The 23424-nt window shown below is 38.4% G+C and overlaps 1 protein-coding gene across 2 annotated transcripts in view; it reads right to left on the reverse strand.

Moving 5' to 3' along the window:
* The window catches only part of znf536 (zinc finger protein 536), a 542639-nt gene extending 531917 nt beyond the window's left edge, over positions 1-10722 (reverse strand). The window contains exon 1 of one of the 2 annotated variants that reach the window (XM_057853244.1): positions 10577-10722. The gene's annotated coding sequence lies outside the window, so the exon portion shown is untranslated. Of the gene's footprint in view, positions 1-10090; positions 10232-10576 lie in introns of those variants that run through there. The other variant, XM_057853236.1, reaches the window with a different exon arrangement.
* Between the last annotated feature and the right edge of the window lie 12702 nt (positions 10723-23424).

Genomic DNA, 23424 nt, shown 5'->3' on the forward strand with positions numbered 1-23424 from the left:
ACACATCAAAGCAGGCGGGGGGGTTACACGGGGGGGTTCTTGACATCCTAAAATCCCAAATGAACTTTGGGGAAAAAGAACAACAACAAACAGGAGAAGAGTCAAGTCAAGCTCACAAAAAAAAGATGAACAACAAGCCTGTTTTTTGTGAAAAAAAAAAACACACTTGTTTCAAGGCCACACAACTTTTGTGTTGTTGATACACGCGCACACACTCCCACACACCTGCACTTCAAGAGAATTCCAAACGCACTTAATAATGCACTGATGTTTTCCATACTGAATTAAAAAAAACAACTTAAATTATTATTATTTTATTCTTAACTCTTCGGTGCCCTTAAACACTTAAATTAGAACTCTTTAAACGGGTTTATCACAAAAAGACATTTAATCCATTTGGAGTGGGACGCTGACAACCTCCTGCATGGACTTCATAATGTATTGACGGGTCCTGCACTGCGCCCCGCATTCAAGTAGGGGGCCGCCCACATCAAGGGGGGCTATTCAAAAACACGCACGCAGCGATCTATCGCTGAATTTCTGATGAAAAAGTATGAAAGCTGTACCACATACAAACAGGAAGGATGGTCTCAGGAGTGATTTGTTCGAGGATTCAAGCTAATTATTCTATTTTTCAGACCATGCATGAGTTTTTAAACGTTGTGAAAAAAATCAATGGGAGAAATTAGCCGCTACTGCATTGGCGTCATAGTTCGCAATATTTACGTAAAATAAATGCTAACTGCACGTTTTTATGGGTGTTTTTATTTTATTTTATTTGCTTTTAACCAAGAATGGAGACTGTTTTACGCCCATATCTGTGGAGAATTCGGGGATTTAAGCATTTATTCACAACAATTTTCACCGGAAAAGCTCTTTGTTTATTTAATATGGCAGCCGCCACATTGACTGAAAGACTAGCATCTTACTTCGACATACTTGCGTAAAATAAACGCTAACTGCTAACGCTAAGTTTTTTTTGCTTTTCACCAAGAATCGAGACGTAAAAGCTCAATTTACATCAGGCGGCCGCGAGCTACCTTCAATAACAGACTAGCATTGAACTTGCTCTTAACCAAGAATCGAGACTGTTTTACGTCCATATCTATAAAGAATTTGAGGATTTAAGCATTTATTCACAATAATTTTTACCTGAAAAGCTTTGTTTATATATGGCGGCCGCCACATTGACTGACAGACTAGCATTGTACTTTGACATATTTACGTAAAATAAACACTTACTGCACTGTTTTTTGCTTATAACCATGAATCAATACTGTTTTACGTCCATATCTATAAGGAATTTGAGGATTTAAGCATTTATTCACAAGAATTTTTACCTGAAAAGCTCTGTTTACATATGGCGGCTGCCACATTGACGGACAGACTAGCATTGTACTTCAACATATTTACGTAAAATAAATGCTAACTCCAATTTTTTTTTTGCTTTTAACCATGAATCGAGACTGTTTTACATCTGTATCTGTAAAGAATTTGGGGATTTAAGAATTTATTCACAAGAATTTTTACCTAAAAAGCTCTGCCACATTGACAGACTAGCATCGTACTTTGACATATTTACGTAAAATGAATGCTAACCGCACGGTTTTTTTTTTTTTTTTTTTTTTTGCTTTTAACCAAGAATCGAGACCGTTTTACATCCATATCTATAAAGAATTCAGGGATGTAAGCATTTATTCACAAGAATTTTCAAAGGAAAAAACTCTTTGTTTACATATGGCGGCCGCTAATTTGCTGACTGACTAGCATCCTAGTTCGCAATATTTACAATAAATGCTAACCGCACGTTTTTTTGTTTTTTTTTGCTTTTAACCAAGAATTGAGACTCTTTTACGTCCATATCTATAGAGAATTCAGGGATTTAAGCATTTATTCACAAGAATTTTCACTGGAAAAGCTCTGTTTACATCAGGCGGCCGCTAGCTACATTCACTAACAGACTAGCATTGTACTTCGACATATTTACATAAATGCTAACTGCACTTTTTTTTTTTTCCGCTTTTAACCAAGAATGGAGACTGTTTTACATCCATATCTATAAAGAATTTGGGGATTTAAGCATTTACCCACAAGAATTTTCACCAGAAAAGCTCTGTTTACATCAGGCGGTCGCTAGCTACATTCAATAACAGACTAGCATTGAACGTCGACATATTTACGTAATATAAATGCTAACTGCACGGTTTTTTATTTGCTTTTAACCAAGAATCAAGACAGTTTTACGTCCATATCTATAAAGAATTTGGGGATTTAAGCATTTATTCACAAGAATTTTCACCGGAAAAGCTGTTTGTCTATTTAATATGGCAGCCGCCACATTGACTGACAGACTACCATCTTACGTCAACATACTTACATAAAATAAATGCTAACTGCACGTTTTTTTATTTGCTTTTAATCAAGAATCGAGACTGTTTTACGTACATATCTATGAAGAATTCGGGGATTTAAGCATTTATTCACAAGAATTTTCACCGGAAAAGCAGCCGCCACATTGACTGACAGACTAGCATCTTACTTCGACATACTTACATAAAATAAATGGTAACTACACTTTTTTTTTTTGCTTCTACCCATGAATCGAGACTGTTTTACGTCCGTTATCTGTAAAGAATTTGGGGATTTAAGAATTTATTCACGAGAATTTTTACCTGAAAAGCTCTGTTAACATACGGCTGCCGCCACATTGACTGACAGACAAGCATCTTACTTCGACATATTACGTAAAATAAAAAATAAATGCTAACTGCCCGTTTTTTGTTGTTGTTGTTGTTTTGTTTTTTTTTGCTTTTAACCAAGGATCAAGACCGTTTTACATCCATATTTATAAAGAATTCAGGGATGTAAGCATTTATTCACAGGAATTTTCAACGGAAAAAGCTCTTTGTTTATATATGGCGGCCGCTAATTTGCTTACTGACTAGCATCCTAGTTCGCAATATTTACATAAATGCTAACTGCAAATTTTTTTTTTTTTTTTTGCTTTTAACCAACAATTGAGACTCTTACGTCCATATCTACAGAGAATTCAGGGATTTAAGCTTTTATTCACAAGAATTTTCACTGGAAAAGCTCTGCTTACATCAGGCAGCCGCTAGCTACATTCACTAACAGACTAGCATTGTAGTTCGACATATTTACGTAAAGTAAATGCTAACTGCACGGGTTTTTTCTTTTCTTTTCTTTTTTCTTTTTTTTTTTTTTTTATATTATTTTAACCAAGAATCGAGTCTGTTTTACATATCTATAAAGAATTTAGGGATTTAAGCATTTATTCACAATAATTTTCAACGAAAAAAGGTTTTTTGTCTGTGATTCCACTTGGTGATCTTTGACAGCCTCGCCAACAATGCAAAGCCCCTATTAATCAGACCCGTGTCCCATCAATACATTATGAGGTCTGGGACTCCTGCTTCAAATGGATTGGACATCTGTCGCCGTCAATGGCAGCCAAATGCAATGGTGTATTTACAAGTCTTAACAAAAAATAAGTCAGGAAGCTGGAGCTAATCAAGATTGCTGCTTTCGTGGAATCAACTAAATAACGGGTTGGTGGCTTCATTTTTGGATAAAATAAAAAAACAACAACAACCCTCAAACTAACTCATTGGCTGCCATTAGCGGTAATAGACGTCCAATCCGTTTTGAGAGGGAAGCTGCGAATTATCGAGTTTAAAGTTGCGTTCACGCTAGGGCAGGGGTCAGCAACCTTGAACACCTACAGTGCTCTCCGAAAGTATTGGAACCCCCGCAATTTTGTCAGATAATGCTCAATTTCTCCCAGAAAATGATTGCAATTACAAATGTGTTCTTCATTTCTTTTGCTTTCAATGAAAAACCACAAAATAGAATGAAAACAAAAAATCAATCATTATAATTCTGCACAAAACTCCAAAAAATGGGCCGGACAAAAGTACTGGCACCGTCAGTCTAATACTTGGTAGCACAACCTTTAGACGAAATAACTGCCAAAAACCGCTTCAGGTATTCATTAATGAGTTTCTTACAGTGCTCTGCCGGAATTATAGACCATTCTTCTTTGGCCAACAGCTCCAGATCTTTGAGATTTTCAGATCTCTCCAAAGGTGTTCGATAAGATTCCGGTCTGGACTCATTGCTGGCCACTTTAGAAGTTTCCAGTGCTTTCTCTCAAACCATTTTCTAGTTCTTTTTGAAGTGTGTTTCGGCTCATGGTGCTCCTGGAAGACCCATGACCTCTGAGGGAGACCCAGCTTTCTCACACTGGACCCTATATTATGCTGCAAAATGTGTTGGTAGTCTTCAGACTTCATAGTGCCATGCACACGGTCAAGCAGTCCAGTGCCAGAGGTAGAAAAGCAACCCCAAAACATCAGGGAATGTCCGCCATGTTTGACTGTGGGGACCGTGTACTTTTCTTTGAAGGCCTCCTGTAAAGTCTGTTGATGCCTGTTCCCAAAAAACTCCTCTTTTGTCTCATCTGACCAGAGAACATTCTTCCAAAAACATTTTTGGCTTTTTCAGGCAAGTTTTGGCAAATTCCAGCCTGGCTTTTATATGTCTCTAGGTAAGAATTGGGGGCTTCCTGAGTATCCTACCATAGAGTCAGTTTTCTTTCTGACGCCGACGGATAGTACGGGCTGACACTGTTGTACCCTTGGACTGCGGGACAGCTTGAACTTGTTTGGATGTTAGTTGAGGTTCTTTATCCACCACCCGCACAATCTTTCGTTGAAATCTCTCATGAATTTTTCTTTGCCGTCCACATCTAGCGAGGTTAGCCACAGTTCCATGGGCTTTACTGCACATGGTAGACACAGGAACAGTCAGGTATTTGGAGATGGACTTGTAGCCTTGAGATTGCCCATGCTTCCTCACAATTTTGCTTCTCACGTCCTCAGAAAGTTCTTTGGTCTTGGTCAGTCAAGCAGTACAGTGCCAGAAGTAGCAAAGCAACCCCAAAACATCAGGAAACCTACACCATGGTTGACTGTGGGGACCGTGTTCTTTCTCTTTTTTTTGCCTGTAAACTCTATGTTGATGTCTTTTCCCAAAAAACTCTATTTTTGTCTCATCTGACCAGAGAATATTCTTCCAAAATATGTTTGGCTTTCTCAGGTAAGTTTTGGCAAACTCCAGCTTGGCTTTTTTTTTTATGTTTCTGGGTCAGAGGTGGGGTCTTCCTGGGCATCCTACCATAGAGTCCCTTTTCATTCAGACGCCGACGGATTGCAAGGGTTGACACTGTTGTAACTTCGTACTTGTTCGGATGTTAGTCGACGTTGTTTATCCACCATCCGCACAATCTTTTGTTGATATCTAGCGTCATTTTTTTCTTTTCTGACCACATTTTGGGAGGTTAGCTATAGTGCCATGGGCTTTACACTTATTGATGACAATGCTCACGGTAGACACAGGAACATTCAGGTCTTTGGAGATGGACTTGTAGCCTTGAGATTGCCTGTGCTTCCTCACAATTTTGCTTCTCAAGTCCTCAGACAGTTCTTTGGTCTTCTTTCTTTTCTCCATGCTCAATGTGGTACACAGGACAGAGGTTGAGTCAACTTTAATCCATTTTATCTGGTTGCAAGTGTGATTTAGTTATTGCCACCACCTGTTATGTGCCACAGGTAAGTATCAGGTGCTGTTAGTGACACAAATTAGAGAAGCATCACATGATTTTTCAAAGGGTGCCAATACTTTTGTCTGGCCCATTTTTAGAGTTTTGTGTAAACTGATAATGATTTTAAAAAATGTTTTCATTCTCTTTTGTGTTTTTTCATTGGAAGCAAAATAAATGAATATATTACTAAGAAAGCATTTGTAATTGCAATTATTTTCTGGGAGAAATTGAGCGTTATCTGACAGAATTGCAATTAAGATGTTAGCCAAGGGGTCGGGAACCAGTCAGCCTCACTTTTTATTTAGCTTTATTCGCAGAAAATTAACGTAGCTCATTATTTCACCAACTATGGAAAGTCACGGTGTCACTTGGAAGGTGGCACCTTGATTTTACATAGTTGGTGAATTAAAGACCTGCATGTGTGTTCTGTTTGTGAGCCTGACTTGTTCTCTTCACTATCGCAACGCTAAATTTCTTTAAATCTTATAAGCGCCACAATATGTTTTAATCAAATACTTGTGTTTTATCTTTAAATTGAGCCGCACCAGAAGGATCAAAGAGCAGCATGCGGCTCCGGAGCCACGGGTTGCTAACCCCTGCGCTAGGGTCCATACCACCATCATATAGAAGACGCTTTATAAAGCGTAAATCACAATATTTACTGTTCAGTACTCGCTGTAAGGTGTATTTGGACTAAAAGCACAGAGAACATATCGCATGAATATTATGTAACCGCATCATTAATCGATTAACTAGAGTAATTCGATTAGAAAAAAGATTTGAATTAAATTTTTCTGACTCGAGTATTCGTTTAATTAAAGTGTTGTTGTAATCGTTTGTTTTGAACGTGTTTGCATTTAGTTTTATTGATATGGGTGGATACACTTCCTTCCAGTGGTGACATTGAATATGACATAACTCATTTCGCATGGCTGAATCCAGCTGCTCCCTGTTAAGACCAACATAAGTTTTTGTTAGAGCTATTGTTTTTTTTAATGCATTCGTAATTTAGTTTATTGGTATATGTAGCCATTTTTTTTGTGGGAATATGTGTTTGAACCATTTGTTAAGAGCATTGTAGGGAAAAAAAAAAGTTTTTTATAGCATTTAAGCTAGTGGACTTTTGCTATGTAAGTTAGCCAGTTTTTCTTTTGTTGTACTTAGATGCTCATTTATTTGTTTTTTATACAGTTTGATGCTCAGCTCAGGTATTTCAATTTTCTATGTTACTTATCCGATTACTCGATTATTCGAACTAACTAGTTCATCGATTAATTGACTACTAAAATAATCTATAGCTGCAGCCCTATAGCATTGTTTTCCAAAGTGAAAGAGTGGATGTTTGCAAATACCCCATTTTGGTTTGTGACGGAAATAACCATCTACTTGCATTTACTGTTTTCCCATCTTTTTTTTCTAAATTAAAAAAAATATATAAATATTTACACTAATTTTGGCTTTTTTTTAATTTAAAATAATCTAAAAAGAATAAAATGGAATAAAAAAAAGAGTGCATGTACTTTTTTGATTCAATATAATTAAGACAAAAAAATGAATAGTATATAATAAGATAATTACCATTTAGAATATTTTTACGTCAACAATCAACTATCCAAATAATTGTCGATGAGTTATCAAAATACTTGATGAATCGTTCACACACATTTCCAAAGTCAAAATCACATCTCAATTGTGACACCACTCAAACGGTCCCTGAACGCCGTTTGCCCACCAAAAACATTCTCGGGATGCGATTCAAGTTTCTTTAAATTCAAGCGAAAACACACACAGACTCACATTCCACTCATCCCTGGACCTGCACACCCCGAAAAAACTCAGCCACCATTCGAGTCAAGTCTGTTTCTTCGCCAAGTATTATTATTTTAATATTTTAAAATTCAGACACGAAATCTAACAACGTAGAAAAAAAAAAATCCGTTCACATCATCCCGAGTCTCTTCTTCTCTGCCACACTTCAAATTCAGGCATCAACTTTGACGACCCCCATTCTGATTGACACGAAGACCCCCGCTCTTGACCCCCCCCCCCTTGCTCACACACACTCACTGACAAAACACACACACAAACAAAAACACTCCCGCAACCCCAAAAAATCCCGCTCCGGTTGCACCCTGCCATAAATCAAGCCACTTTTTAAATTATCCGTCTATTATCTAATCTAATAGGACCTTCTACACCTATCGCAAACATATCCACACAGGTGCAACACCTTAGTTAAGACATTCTAATAACTAAAGGACATGTCGCTAAACACAAATGGAACCCTAACCCCAACCCTAAACCCAAACCAATCAAAGTAACAACACTAAAATAAAACATCACGCAAAATATAACAAAACACAATAGCCAGCTGCTAAATATACCATCACAAACATTTTTTTAATTTTTTGATATACAAGCATCAAATTTGACTTCCAAAGCCCTTCGGACCCCCGCATATCACGCACACACACACACACACACACACACACACACACACACACACACACTCCAGAATGACACATTTATACCGTTAGGAGACATGACGACATCATCATGCTTTCTGCTCTTCTTCATCCTCATCATCATCATCCACATTAATGTGACACACACTTGTTAAACGCACACGCGTGCACACACACCCACACACGGCGTTCCAGAACCGGCAGGCCCGTTTTGACACAGAACATTTATTTTCCTCATAGAAATATGAAGAACGCCACCCCCGACTGCACATGATCAATGCTTATTATTTGTACTATTTAGTTATGAAATATGCATTGCGGCTGATTTAAACGAAGACTTCATTTGACGTTAACGTTTAGACGCGCAGCCGGTTTATACACGAGTGACACATTCTTGCATTTGTATTTATTGCAGTTATGTCATCATTTATATTCAAATATGTGTGACATATTGAAAATGGGAGAAATACAGGAAAACTATCAAGCTGTATTAAACTAAACTACTACTACTGATAACTACTACAAACTAATGAATGTAATTCAAAGCAACAAAGTACAGTAAATTAAAGCATCAAATGACTGCTATTCATAATTCAATTGTGGATGGTTGAATCAAGTGTGTGTACAAATCTAAACTAAGTATTACATCAAATAATGGCTGGCTTTACTAATAAACAAGTAGTTTTCTGATGTTCTAGTGTGTGTATAAAACAAACAAAACGATTAAACTACAACGCCATTATTGTACATTTACACGTTTAAGAGTGTGTATTAAATTCAAGTGTGTGTGAGATGTTGAACTTAGCAAAAAGCTACAAACGGACGACTGAAATTGTTACATAGCTTCAAATGTTAACATTATTACTAGTTAAGCTGCTTAATTTGGTGGATGAAGGAAAAATTTAAGTTTCATGTTTAACTAAAGAAAACCTCAACTGCCTTAACCGAAGTATTACAAGCGTATGTTCTATGTTGATAAAAACGATAAACCATCCAACTGTAAATCAACTATTAACAATTATTATTCCTAATTTGCATGCCTAATTGCGTGTGGTAAATTCAAGCGCGCCAAAGACTGCGTGCCTAGTGTGTGAACCCGGGAGTTTGAGGTCACGCCACTACACGGCGGAGGCCGCGGCGGCGTGTTAGCGTCGCCGCGGGGGCACGGCGGTCGTCGTGGGGAAGCGAGGGCGGTAGCTACTGTAACACGCACGCTCAGGTACCAGCAGGAAGTGGCCGTGGTGACATTGACTAATAATCAATGCCCCCGCCCCCACCAATCAGGGTTGGGGTGTGGGCTCAGGGGGTGGGGGGGTCACAAGAGGGTTCTATGACACATTGTATGATTGACAGGCGCCGAAAACATTCACGTCCTGTAGCCCCAAAAAACGGGTAGGGGTCCAAGGGGGCGCTAAATTGTAAATTAACGACATTTTGAATTGACTAAAATCCTAATATGATGAAATGGCGACGACTAGGCGGTGCATGTCAAAAGCGCTGACATCCTCACATTGCCGCCAATCATAATTATTTAGGAGCCTCTTGACAGACCCCCTCGGGTGCAGGTGGCAGGTTCAAGTCACATGACCTCGGGGTCAAAGGGCGCACACACTTGTAATGGTATTACAGAGCCGCCGTGCTGCTCTTTTCAGAACGTCATCCGAAAAAAAAGAGACTCAATTTAGATTTCAAAGCGCGCGAAGAAAAGGAGCAGAAGAGCGGGGCTCCTTTCCTCGACATTCGAGCAACTTTCCGCGGAAGCCCCCCGGAACCGGGCGACCCCCGCTCGCGGTGACATGTCAAACGAGCCCCGCGGCCGCGCACAAAATGGCAGGTTTTTCATCTTCACCTCCTCGCTGTCATCCTTTTTGCAACTTTCCGTCTAGGACGCCGCGCGCTCAAGTTCGGCCGCCTTTCCAAGTCAAAAAAAAGCGTCTAATCGCGATCAATTTGACGGGAATCGCGCTATTTCAAAACGGACTGAAGATTTGTTTCCCCTTACCTTTTTTTTTGAGGGGATTCCTGCCGCGTGCACGCAGACGGAGGCGAAAAGTGCGCGTGGGACCTGTTAGAGAGCTTCCACGCTCCACGCGCGCATCCCGACCTGACGTGGGAATCTTGTCCTTGTGAACCCCCCCTCCACCCCTCCGCTCGCTCGCTCGCTCGCTCTCCACTCCCTCCGTCCCTCCCTCTCTTTCTCTCTCCCTCTCTATCCTTCCTTTCTCGCTCCGCGTGTCCCGTGGAACGAACCTCCGCGTCCGTCGTCACCGGGAATCTTCCGCGTGGATCCAAAGAAGCAGAAGAAGAAGAAAAAAAATCCACTTTCTTTCTCTCATTTTTTGACCTTCAGTAATCTTGTTTTATTTTTTCCGGGGGTTTACTAATCCCAAATTGAGCAACGCGCGTGCACGTCCTCGCTTTTTTACGATACTACGAAAAAAAAAAAAAGCCGCAGAACAGAAAGAAGAAGAAAAGTGGAATTTCTTACCTTTTCTTGTCACGAAGAAGAAAAAGAAGAGTCGCTTAACCGTCCGAGCGCTTAAACAACTCCCGAGCGCTCCAGATGACGAGTGTACGTATGCGTGTGCGTGCGCGTGCGCGTCAGAGAGCGCTAGTGTGAGTGTGTGCACTGTAACCTTGTGGCGCATTTCATGTAAATAAGCCGCCTCGCCGATATGCGCGTGCACACATTAACACACACACACACGCTCCTCCCCTCTGACGTCCCCACCTACTCTCACATTAATAATAATCATAATTAAAGCATAATGGTCATCATCATAAAGCAAAATAATACCTGGTTATTCGCGATTATGAACCACCGCGCGGGGGGAAAAAAGTGCATTTATTTCCTAAAGAAGACTTTTGGGAGCAACTTTGGTTTCATTTTGAAAATATCGTGCACTTCCAAGCTCAATAATGCAATTATGCGGACGTGCACGCGCCGGGCCGGGAAGGGAAGGGAATGAATGGATGAATGGGGGGCTTTGTGGACGGATGATATCATGATGATGATGATGGTGGTGGTGGGCGCCTAATGACGACCACTCACAACAATATCATTTTTCATAAAACGCACACACATACACGGTTCATGGTGCGCGTGCACGCCGGGTTCACACGGCTGCGCGCGCACGGGAGAGTCAAAATGTCGATCGGATTGCACTCGGAAATGGACACACATAATAGGCGGGGGGACTAAAGGAGGGGGGGGGGGTATTCATAAGCCCCCTGCCGCCCCCCAAAGGGGAAAAAAAGGGGGTGGGGGCAAACAATGACTATATGAATGGTCACTGACACTTATATAATAGTGGATATGGAAATGACTTATTGAGGAAATGATAAATGTTTTGCACAATACAGTATATGGAATTGTCTTAACGCAGCTAAAAGTATATAAGATATACAATATATTATATTGTTTGCAATTCTTTGACATTTATTATACTGTGTTTACACTTTCTTGCTTCAAACAGTACTCGTAGGATTTGCTTTTTGAGGAACAAATTGAAAATACATGTAGGAGTGACGTATTAGAGAAGAACTACAATAATTATGATCAATGCTCAATTAGGTGGCTTTGTGAGTACATTTTTTTACTATTATTAATTAGTGCTGCGACGATTAATCGATTAACTCGAGTATTCAATTGGGGAAAAAAATATTCGAATTAATTAAAGTGGTGTTGTAATGGTTTATTTTGAAAGTGTTTGCATTTAGTTTTATTGATTAGGGTGGATACACTGCTTTCTCATCTGCCTTTTTTCACATGGCTGAATCCAACTGCTCCCTGTTAAGACCAACGTACGCCAAGTTATTGTTTGAGCTAATGTTTTCTAATGCATTCATATTTTAGTTTATAGGTATATTTGATCGTTTTTGTGGGGAAAATGTGTGAACCATTTGTTAAGAGCATTGTAAAAAAAAAAAACTTTGGCATTTTATAGCATTTAAGCTAGCAGACTTTTTCTATGTAAGTTAGCCAATTGTTCTTTTGCTGTACGTAGATTTTTTTTTTTAAATCATAATTTGAGGCTCAGGTCAGGTATTTGAATTTTTCATGTTCCTTGTCCGATTACTCGTTTATTCGAACTAACTAGTCTATCGATTAATCGACAACTTAAATATTCGATAGCTGCAGCCTTGTTATTAATATTGTTTTAAAGGGATGAGATGGTGTAGCTAACAAAGTGACCATCTTTTTTTTGTATTTTTTTAATCAGAGCATGTCATCATTAATCAATACAATTAATATTTTTTGTTTTTAATTATTATAAACAAGATTGTAGTAGGTATGATTAGTATTTTTCCCTCAATTCATCATATTTTGTTTACATTTTCAATGTTTGAATGTATTTTTTCACTCTATATATGGCAGAAAACACAGACAAGTCTGGGGAAAAAAAGTTTCTGCTCTTGCGCCCCTCTTTATAATAAACTGCTGTATTTTAAGCCAAAAGAACTGTTGTGTTTGATAGAACAATACCCGAACTATTTTTAATTTGTCCGTTTTACCCTGGAAACCCCCGTTTACAGATGTCGCACACTTTTGTTTCAACCCAGCCATGAAATGAAGGTAATTAATTATATTTATTATTCAAAACGGCTGTCATTTTAGCTCAGATTCATTAATTGATGTCTAATAATTAGTTTAAAAAAAAAAAAAGATTGTAAAATATTATTCACTCGCATATTTTAAACTTTTAAGCAAATTACAATGAAAAAAAACTGGTGTCTGCAAATAAGTCACGCTTAATTGTATTTTTTTGTTGCCGTCGCATTTTCTCCAATATTTACGATGATAAATAATCGATCCAAACATAGAAAAATTGAAGGGAAAAAAAAACATTTAAAAGGGTGAATACATGGAAAAGAAAATCTCGACCACTCCTCGATGTCTGCGATTTCTGCATCGCGACCCTTGTTATATGACCATGTTTCACCCATACAATCCCCCCAAAATCCGGCTGTGGCCATTCACAGCTATGTCTTCACACTCAGTGATACGCGCTACATGTAGTTTTGGGATCGAAAAGAGGTAAATGTGCGATAATATCTCGTTAAAATCGTGGCGTCTTTAATTATGCTCTCTCAAGCTCTCACCTCCAGTTAGGGTTTTGCTTTTTATTATTTTTTTTAAATGCCCAACAGTTCAATTTTTTTCTTCCCCCAGAAAATTGAGATTTTAAGCTTTCCAAGGATGTATCACACATGCATCTAGGACAATTTTGAGTTTGGCCAAATTAGAGGTCTCAGAGTGGAACTTCAAGTCACCTGAATGTTTTCCACCATATATAAAAAACAACATTATTTATCATTTAGGATAGTTTATCAGTTATTTTTCTTTTAATTCTGTGATTCATATGGAAATACTGACTCGCTCTAACCCTAGCCCTAAGCGAGCGATATCATTTGAAGTCATCAGCGCGGGTAACCCTCAACATTTTCCGGACCATTATCAAATAAAAGTGACACAAACTGTGCATGCGTGAATATGTGACAGACATGACTAACGACCCAAAAGAACTCCACGCTGCACGCTGTGCTTTTAAACGTCTGATACGGAATTCCCCGGGATGCTCTGAAATTCCTTTTTTTTTTGTATCCTGCCGGAGCGACAAGAGCGTGAAAGAGCGCGCATCAATAAAAGCAATAGACTTTGTCTATGGAGCCGATAGCGGGGTGGGGTTTTTTTTGGAGGAGGGGGTCTCGGGGGTCCTTTTGGCCGATTCTCCATGGATGAGCGGCGCCTTCTCGCCTCCTTTTGAAGCGCGACCGGCGATTCTTTCAGCGGATGACAGGTCGCACAAAGCGCCTGCGATGGGAACGCAAGTCGGAGAGGAAGTCTTACACAATACCACCTGACCTAACAGACTCGACGCATGACTTATGATGATGATCCCAACTTATGGATGTACGTTGCCGGCTGGTTTAGAGCATTTTTATCTTAACTTCTGTGATAATAAATCAGTGTTTTTCAACCTTTTCTGAGTCACGGCACGTTTTTACATTGGAAAAAATCTTGCAGTACACCACCAACTAAAAACTTTCTGTACAGTATATTTATTTATATATAAATTCTCAATATGTATAATTACTCAGTGAGATATTAATGCAGTACTTTTCAAATAGTGGGGCGCAGAGTGATGCCAGGGGTGGCGTATGTGACCTCAGGGAACATCCTTTTTTTACCATACTAGAATAATAATAATCTTTTTCATAGTGTGCGCTGTATTTTTGAACAAAACACGAACACACAGCAAAGAGCACTGGAGATATGATGAGCTATGACGAGGAAATATGACTAAGCGTATGTGGCATTTGGCTTTGACTTTTAATATAGTGGGAGACGAGAAAAGACCAGTCTGTGTCTAAAAATGTTTGCAACGGACAACAGGAAGCCACATCAAATAAGATGTCACTTATAAGCATTAGACCCCACCAGGGGTCGCGTTAACCGAATATTTTCCGCCGTTGACCGGTTTTTTTAAACGGTGACGAAAAAAACTGAAGTCCGTCCGTCATTTTGACTGGTTGCAACTCACACCCCAGACCACAGGGTGGCGAGTGAGCATATTAATTAGTTATTGTCTCTCTTAATGCATGACGTCGTTGGCTATTCTGTCAGAATATTGTAGCGTCACCGGGGTCTGGTGGCGGCACCGTGATTGACACATCAACGCGAGGTTCTTATTGGTGCACCCGGTGTGCCAGCGCGTCATCCAATTGGTGGACTAGATTGCCGCCTGTGTATAGACCCCAATCACATGACGTCACAACTCCGCCCCCCAGACTGGAGCCACCATATTTTCCGTCAGCTCGTCGTGTTTACACATTACCGTTACGTACATGCCTCCTATTACGACGTGTTTTTCTGCTCATTAACATTAAAAATCAAAATGGTGAAGGCGTGTGTGGCGGTTGGTTGCAGTAACAGAGAAGATAAACGGAGAGACTTGAAGTTCTACCGTATTCTGAGAGACCCGAAGAGGAGAGCGAGATGGACTGCTGTAATTCGACAAGAAATCTGGGCACCAAACGATAGCCACAGACTATGTAGTAGTCATTTTATATCTGGTAAGATGCATTTAATATATATTTAGAAGATTTTGGGCTGACAACCACAATTAAGATCATTGTGTGACGTTGGTGATTGGGGTCTATATAGTTGCCTCTTTTTCTTTGGGAGCGGAGTTGTTGTTTTGTTGGTGTTGTTGGCGGTAAGCAGAGTAAAAATAGGTAGAAAAATACCATGACTTCCGTGTCTAATTTTTCGCCGCCAAGCAAGCGTTACAATATTAATTAAAAATGAATGAAAACTAAATACTATTGAATATGTCATCATTATCATTTTAAAAATTTAAGTGACGAGTAAAAATAGATTATGACCGGATTTTTATGACCCTGTCAGTCAAAATGATAGACAACGAAAATGTGTAGCGCAACCTCTGGACCCCACTCACATTGATAAGCCATTTTTTTTTTTTTCAGCCAAGACATGCTGAATATTGCCAACAATCGTCCTGCTTTGTTTCGCAGTTTTACATCAGTAAACCAGCGAGCATTGTTAGCATCCTATAAGGTGGCATACCAAGTTGCTCAGTACAAAATAGCAAAAATAAAAACGGTCCCATTGTCCAATGACACTGTTGTTTTTGTTAGATTATTTTTTGTTTTCACGGTTAAATTGTTATTTGAATTTATTAGTATTTATTGATTGATTAAAATGTATTTTTCACTACTAGATGGTCAAAAAATGTACCGTGAATGTGTTTTTACAGATTGGATGTGACTTTAATTCAGGCAAAGTGTTGCACTTTAAATCTTTTAAATACTTTATTGTAAGTTGAGCTATATATTTTTTCTTTAATAATAAAAAGGGCACAATATTATGCAGAAGTATACTTATATTAATAATTTATAGGCAAATAATACAAATTATAGTGGCAGCAGAGAGTTTGGGGGGGGGCGAAACTTTTACATCTTCCTGGGGGGGCGTAACAGAAAATAATTGAGAAGCACTGTATTAATGGGACGTGTCATATAATGGAGAGGGTTTTGTCTCATCCCTGGTGAAAGTCCGAACGAAACAACTTTAAAGTAGGGCTGTTAAATGATTGAAATTTTTAATCGAGTGAATTACAGCTTAAGAATTAATTAATCTTAATTAATCACAATTCAAACCATCTATAAAACATGCCATAATTTTCTGTAAATTATTGTTGGAAGGGAAAGATAAGACATGAGACGGATATATACATTCAACATACGGTACATAAGTAGATGGCATTAACATTATTAACTTTCTCTTAAAGCGATCCATGGATAGAAAGACTTGTAGTTCTTAAAAGATAAATCTTAGTGCAAGTCATAGAAATTTTATATTAAGACCCCTCTTAATGTTTTCGTTTTATTAAAATTTGTAAAATTTTCAATCAAAAAAATAAACTAGTAACCCCCCATCCTTGATGTCTAAATTACACCATGCTCACTCATTGTGCTGAAGCTCATAAAATCATTTGGACCCAAGTGCCAGCAGAGGGCGCCGAACACCAAAAAGCAAGTACCAAGCTAACATTAGACTGCTGTCATTTTAATCTGTTTGAGCGGGGCATGTGCGTTAATTGCGTCAAATATTTTAACGTGATTAATTAAAAAAATTAATTACCGCCCGTTAACGAGATAATTTTGACAGCCCTACTTTAATTAAATCCGAACGAAACATAGCTTTAAAGCTATGTTTCGTTCGGATTTACTTTCACCGGGGATGAGACAAAACCCTCTCCATTCCCATCCCTGAGGGCCGGTTGATAGGAGTCCTTCAAAATACTGTCAGGGGCCACCCTAATAATGTAATCAATTATAGACAAGTTTCCTGAGCAACACATGGGCGGCACCATATTTGACCATAGACTTCATAATATATTGACGGGACACTGTGCGGGGCCGATTCATAGAGGGCCAATCTACGTCAAAGCTGACCAAGTGGAAACACAAACAGAGCGTTATACGTTGAAAGTTTCTGGCTGGTACTTTTTATTTCATTTTATTTTTATTTTGTCTTGCATCTTATGTATATGGTTGCATTATTTCTTTGTTGATATGAGGCCTAATTAAATAAGGCGGACTGATATTATTGAGGAATAGAAAAGGGGGGTAGGTTTTAATAAGCATATGCTTCATCCTATTCCTTTTTGGACACAATGAATAAATTCTAATATTTATTATCATTATTGTCTTAAATATTGTTGCTGTTATCTCAAGTATTATAATTGGTTTGTATTTTTTGTTTGTTTTGTTTGTTTGTTTATTACTTTTATTTTCTCATGTCCAAAATAAAGCATTCTCATTCTCATAATACAAATACAAATAAATGTGCACAAAGTTCATGTGAATAAATGCTTAAATCCCTGAATTCTTTATAGATATGGACATAAAACATATGTCCATATGTTGGTCCATATGTCCAATTCTTGGTTAAAAAGGAAAAAAAATGGGCATTTAGCATTTATTTTACGTAAATGTCGATTGCGCTGCTAGTCTTTAAGCCACTGTGGCGACGCTTTATCACCACTAAGAGCGTTTTACGTTGAAATGTTTGGGAACGAATGCTTAAATCCCTGAATTCTTTATGGATATGGATGTAAAACAGTCTCGATTCTTGGTTAAAAGCAAAAAAAAAAACGGGCCGATGCCATTGCGGTTATTTTCTCCCATTGATTTTTTTCACTTTTCAAAATGCATGCATGTTACGAAAAATAAAATAATTACCTTGAATCCTCGAACAAATCACTTCTGAGACAATCCTTCCTGTTTGGATGCGGTACAGCTTTCGTACGTTTTCAACCTAAATCCGGCGTTTGAGCGCTGCATGTGTTTGAGAATAACTGCGCCCGACTTGGACCGACTGAAACGGAGTGTGGGACGGTCTCCTACTTGAAGGCGTGGCACAATGTCTGGGTAATATGTCCCGTCAAAATTGTTATGAAGTCTATGGGTGGAGCATAAATCGAGCCTTCCATCATCAAGGTAGAATGCACGTAGTCTTGATATATGGCGGAAAAGGCTGAAAAAGCAGTTTCTGCCCTTGCCTCCCTTTTTAAAATAAACTGCTGTATTTTAAGCCAAAAGAACTTTTGAGTTTGATAGATCAATATGTCTATATGCTGTAATAGCAGATTCATGGCGCATTAAGTCCACGAACTATTTTTAATTTGTAAGTTTTACCCTGGAAACCCCCGTTTACAGACATCGCACAATCGCTTTTGTTTCAACCTAGCCAAAATAAGAAGGTAAGTAATCTTATTATTCAAAATGTCTGTCATTTTTAGCTAAGAATCGTTAATTGATGTCTAATATTTAGTTTAAAAAATTATTCACTCGAATATTTTAAACTTTTAAACAAATTACGTCACTTTAAAAAAATTTGCGTCTGCAAAAAGTCACGGATATCTACCTCATGACTATTGCTTAATCGGATTTTTTTTGTTACTGTCACTTTTCCCCCAATATTTTAGATGATAAATATTTCGATCCAACAAAGAAAATTTGAAAAAAAAAACAACAACAAAAAAACGTTGAAAAGAATAAATATATGAAAATGAAAATTTCGACCATTCCTTGATGTCTGCGATTTCTGCATCGCGACCCTTGTTATATTACCATGTTTCACCCATAAAATCCCACCAAAATTCGGCTGTGGCCATTCACAGCTGTGTCTTGACACTCGGTGATACATGCTCCGTGGAGTTTTTGGATCGAAATGAAGTAAGTACGCGATAATATCTCGTTAAAATCATGGCGTATTTAATTTTGCTCTCACGTCCAGTTAGGGTTTTGCTGTTGAAATGTTTTTTTTTTCCTAGGGCTGTCAAAATTATTGCGTTAACAGGCGGTAATTAATTTTTTTAATTAATCACGTTAAAATATTTGAGGCAATTAACGCACATGCCCCGCTCAAACAGATTAAAATGACAGCACAGTGCAATGCCAACTTGTTACTTGTGTTTTTTGGAGTTTTGTCGCCCTCTGATAACGCTTGGGTGCGACTGATTATATGGGCTTAAGCACCCATGACCATTGTGTAATTATTGACATCAACAATGGCAGGTTACTAGTTTATTTAAATTTTACAAATTTTATTAAAATGAAAACATTAAGTGGGGTTTTAATATAAAATTTCTATAAATTGTACTAACATTTATCTTTTAAGAACTACAACTCTTTCTATCCATGGATTGCTGTAAGAGAATATTAATAATGTTAATGCCATCTTGTTGATTTATTGTTATAATAAACAAATACAGTACTTATGTACAGTATGTTGAAGGTATATATCCGTCTTTCCATTCCAACAATAATTTACAGAAAAATATGGCATATTTTATAGATGGTTTGAATTGCGATTAATTACGATTAATTCATTTTTAAGCTGTAATTAACTCAATTAAAAATTTTAATCGTTTGACAGCCCTAGTTAAAAGTTTAAAATATGTGAGTGAATAATTTTTTAAAGTCGTTTTTTTTTTTTTTTTTTTAAACGAAATATGAGACATCAATTAATGAGTCTAGCTTAAAACGACAGACGTTTTGAATAATAAATATAATTAATTACCTTCGTTATATGGCTAGGTTGAAACATAAGCTGTTGCGTGACGTCTGTAAATGGGGGTTTTCATGGTAAGATGGAAAAATTAAAAATAGTTTGGGGGCTTAAAGCAGTAATGTGAAGTAAGGTTGGCCAACCATGTTTTTGAATCATATCAATGGCGAAACAGTTATAAGCATATTTTCGTTTTTTTTTTTTTTTTTTTAACGCAACCCTTCCAGATTCATTGTTTAACCCATAGCAACACCCTTGACAACAAAAATGCTTTTCTTCGGCAATCTTACAAAGCTACAAAAAGTAAGTGTGATTTTTGGATAGATGACTGATGACTTTGTCAAAGCAGAGCTGCCAACTGTTGCGGAATGAACAGTATAAGCTAGCGACGTTAGCTGGAAGTTAACTCGTGGCAATCCCCGATCATAGTTGTTGTTGCATTCGCTAGGTTAAGTGTGTTTAAATTGTGCGTCATCTACGATCTTGTCCGAAAGGGTTAATCCACTGTCAATCGGGAAAGGGGTGTGGATATGCATATGTGCTGTTGAGTTTGTGCACATTTATTTGTATTTGTATTATGTATTTCCACCTTCATGCTTCAAGCATTGCATTGCATTTGTAGGGTTCGGCGTTTCTTTCACGGTGATCGCTTGATAGCCTTCTAGTTTGTATTTTACGTACAAGAGCCACTGACAGGTGACAAGTTGCTTTTAATGTCTGGCAGCGAATCAGCGAGCGCGCAGGTCACGCAATGAATCATGGGAAATGTAGTCTCGGGACAACACTGAAGTGGTGCTTTGTAATCTGTTCGCTTGTGTGAAAACACTACATTTCCTCACGCCATTAGATGCCACTTCCTGCCGAGAGCCCCAAGCTGTGTTAGCTTCATGTGTTAATAAAGAAACAAAGTTGTCAGCACGTCGTGTGTTCGATACATTTGGAAACAAAAAGCTCATAACAAGACACTATGCACGATCCGTTTAAGAGACGCTGGAGTAGTAGGAGGCGAGGAAGAGATCAGCGAGAAGCAAAACTTTGCGGTCAAATGTGGCGGGAGTCCGCTATTATTTTGTTTTCTTATTGTTGCCACAATAAAGTGGAGAGAGCCATCAACGACTCATCTCCGTCTTTCCCCCCAACGTTTTTATATTATTATTTTATATGCTCGAGAGCTGCCGGATCTGCCAAAATGAAGTCTATTATTATTTTTAACAATGTCGTCAGATAGACAAAAACATAAAATGATGTGCAAATGCCTGCATCTTCAAATCATGAAAATGATAACAGCCTATATTTTACCAATCGTGTAATCTCGATGGGTCTTGTATCCATTCCATGTCAAGTAGTCTAGGCACATTGTTTGCATCCTGATAAGCGTCTGGCTAATACATGTTAGGTCCAACATGAAATTCCAATTCTTCCTCCAACTCTTCAAAAACTTGGATCTCCTCCCTTGCGCTCGATCTATCGCTTATATCGCTGTTTGAATCATTGTTTGAAGGGCTTTGTATGGCGGCCGTATGTATGGAGCTGCCATCGCTGTTCCCAGTGTGACGTATCACTTCCGGGTTCCAGGCTGGAACTTCGGAAACGAGATTATTTTGTGAAATATACATCATATAAATTATTTTTTTCATGCTTTATTTGTTGGACAATGTTTAATTACTTTAATTGTGACCCTATTTTGCATGTTATGAAATTACTTCACATTACTGCTTTAATGTGCCATGAATCTGCTATGGCAGCATATAGACATGTTATTCTATCAAACGCAACAGTTGATTTGGCTTAAAATACAGCAGTTTCTTTTAAAGAGGAGTGCAAGAGCAGAAACTTTTTCAGTCTCGTCTGTGTTTTCCGCCATATGACAAAAAACTGACAAATATGAATGTCCACGGCACTGAATTAGTTAGGTCATCGAATACCATTGACGACCATAGACGTTCAAGTCTCGAAAGTCGCATACAATCTTTGCTTTGGATTTTGTTTGTGTCCATTTGAAAAAGGAAAGCATTGTCAAAATTCAGTTTTTCTTTGCTGTTGTGTGGCAAATCTGGAATTTGTTAGCAGTAGCTTTACGCAGAGTAGAAATTTATTAAAATATTGAATTTACAAGAAAAAGACGAACCCCCACACACGCCGCCAACTCTCCGTGTCTTCACAACATGTTGCCATTCTACAACAAGTATCCCACGATAATAAGAGCATTTTAATACAAATCACAAGGATTAAATGTGTCCAGAAAGAGAAAACGATAATAAAAAGTCTAAATGGAAACAGCTGACTCCAATTGATGAAGAATTGTTCCGCACGGGAGGTCTAGACGCTCCGTTTTGGAATGATAATTAGATTACTTTTTCTTTATTTTCACATGAAATCAACGCCCACGTCACGGCAGCTCATACACACACACACAAATCATAAAAAAAATGTCTTGCCCACACCCACATGCTACTAAGAAAGTTTCACAACCGTTTGAAAAATTCAGCCCCTGAGCCCAATTGGACATACAGTGGTATGAAAAACTATCTGAACCTTTTGGAATTTGTCACATTTCTGCATAATATCCCCATCTAATGTGATTTGATCTTTGTCAAAATCACACAGATGAAAATACAGTGTCTGCTTTAACTAAAACCACCCAAACATTTATAGCTTTTCATGTTTTAATGAGGATGGGGACAGAAAGGGGGAAAATAAGTAAGTGAACCCTCTGCCTAAGGAGACCTAAAGAACAATTGAAACCAATTTTTACCAAATAATTTAAATCAGGTGTGTGCCCAATCACCGATGAGTGGTTTTAAGCTGCCCTGTCCACTATAAAACACACACCTGGTAAGAATTTTGTTGATGAGAAGCATTTTCTGATATGCATCATGGCTCAGTCAAAAGAGCTGTCTGAAGACCGGCGATCAAGGATTCTTAATATGTCTAAAGCTGGGAAAGGATACAAAACCATCTCTAAAATTCTGGATCTTCATTAATGGATAGTCAGAGTTGTCTACAAATGGAGAGAGTTTGGCACTGTTGCTTCTCTCCCAAAGATGACGCCGAGAGTTCCGCGCAGAATACTCAGAGGAAAAAAAGAACCCTAGAGTGTCTGCTCAAGACTTACAGAAATCACTGGCACTGTCCAATATATGTATGCACACATCAACTATATGTAAAACTATGACCAAGAGTGGTGTTCATGTGAGGACTCCACGGAGGAAGCCAGTATTGTCTTACAAAAACATTGTTGCTCGTTTAATGTTAGCAAAAAGTCACTTCGACACTCCACAGAAGTTATTTTTTGGACTGATGAAACCGAAGTTGAATTGTTTGGGAGTAACACATAACGTCATTTGTGGAGGAAAAATTGGAACAGCTGAGCAACATCAACACCTCATCCCCACCGTGAAGCATGGTGGAGGGAGCATCCTAATTTGGGGCTGTTTTGCTACCTCAGGGCCTGGAAAACATTTATGGAAGAATGAATTCAAAAGTTTCTCACGATGTTTTGCAGGAAAATAAGGAAGTAAATCAACTTCAGAATGGTTTCAAAAGAACAAAATACACGTTCTGGAGTGGCCAAGTCAAAGTCCAGACTTGAACCCCATTGAGATGCTGTGGCATGACCTAGAGACAGCAATTCATGCCAGACATCCCAGGAATCTGACTGAACTACAGCAGTTTTTTCGAGAACAATAGGCCAATATTAGTCCTGATCGATATGATAGACTGATCTGTAGCTA

This window comes from Corythoichthys intestinalis, chromosome 1 (genome assembly GCF_030265065.1).
Source record: "Corythoichthys intestinalis isolate RoL2023-P3 chromosome 1, ASM3026506v1, whole genome shotgun sequence".
Classification (NCBI taxonomy): Eukaryota; Metazoa; Chordata; class Actinopteri; order Syngnathiformes; family Syngnathidae; genus Corythoichthys; species Corythoichthys intestinalis.